The following is a 1,166-nucleotide window of genomic DNA, read 5'->3' as shown; positions in this document are numbered from 1 at the left end:
TATATATATTGCTTACGATATAAGACCAGTTTAATCAATTTATACGAAGTCCAGCTGCTTCTACTTTCTCGCATTTTTATCATATTTTTCCGACACACGACGCAACCACTCTTTAATGAAACTACCAACGCGATCATTTGTGGTATCAGGGTAATGTTTCGGAACATCAAATAACAAGTTTTATAGATTCACAAAATGATGAATATACAAAGAAATATTTGAGGAAAACTTCTTTAATAATAATGATTTAGATCATGTTTTGATATATGTACATTGTCAGTATTGAAAATCTATTGTTTATGTTATATAATGCATACTATAGATTTTCAATATTGATAATATATGTTGAAACACGACTTTAAATCAGATTTAATAAAAGAAACCCTCAAAAATTTCTTTCTTGCAGCACATTATAACCTAACCTTTATGTCTCATCGTAATGTTAAAAAAGGTACGATATACATTTGTACGTACATTTAAGGTTATGTACATTTAACCTTGAAATTTTGAACGTTAATTAAATAGAAATAAAATTTCCTGTATACCTGGAAATAACTCGTCGATCCAGCACAAGAGGAAATAAAAATATCTGTGACAGTAGATCATGAGCCATGAGAACACAAAGGCGAAAATGGGCAGAATAGGCACGATATACATATGTCCTTGCGTACATTGAAATTATTTATACGAAATATTACGATTGTGATTTGGATGTGAAATCATAAATATAATTCACTTACCTGATGAAAAGAGTTCGGCGTACACTACAAAGAGGAATAAAGATCTGCGACAGCAGATCAAGATCGAGCCATGAGAATTAACACATGACACACGAGTCCGTTCACAAGCGGAAATGGCCGGATAGAATAGGCGGGAAAATTGCGACAAAATGCGACACGGTAAGACCAATGGACGCATTCAAATTGGCGAATAAGCAGCTATTATATTTACGCTTAATAACATTTAATATTGGGTATGGGAATATGTTTCCGCCCTTTTTGAAAAGAAAAAGATGTGTTTATTTAAACAAATCTATATAAGTGAGTTTATTCAAAGTATGCTTCTTCAGAAGTGACAACTTTCTCCCACTTTTCCAGTAATAAACGGATTCCTCGAATGAAAAAATCTGGTTCTTTTGAAGCGATCCATTCATCAAGCCATTTTTT

The sequence above is a fragment of the Trachymyrmex cornetzi genome, unplaced genomic scaffold (genome assembly GCF_001594075.2).
Source record: "Trachymyrmex cornetzi isolate Tcor2-1 unplaced genomic scaffold, Tcor1.1 scaffold452, whole genome shotgun sequence".
Classification (NCBI taxonomy): Eukaryota; Metazoa; Arthropoda; class Insecta; order Hymenoptera; family Formicidae; genus Trachymyrmex; species Trachymyrmex cornetzi.
Note: the sequence above shows the minus strand (reverse complement) of the source record.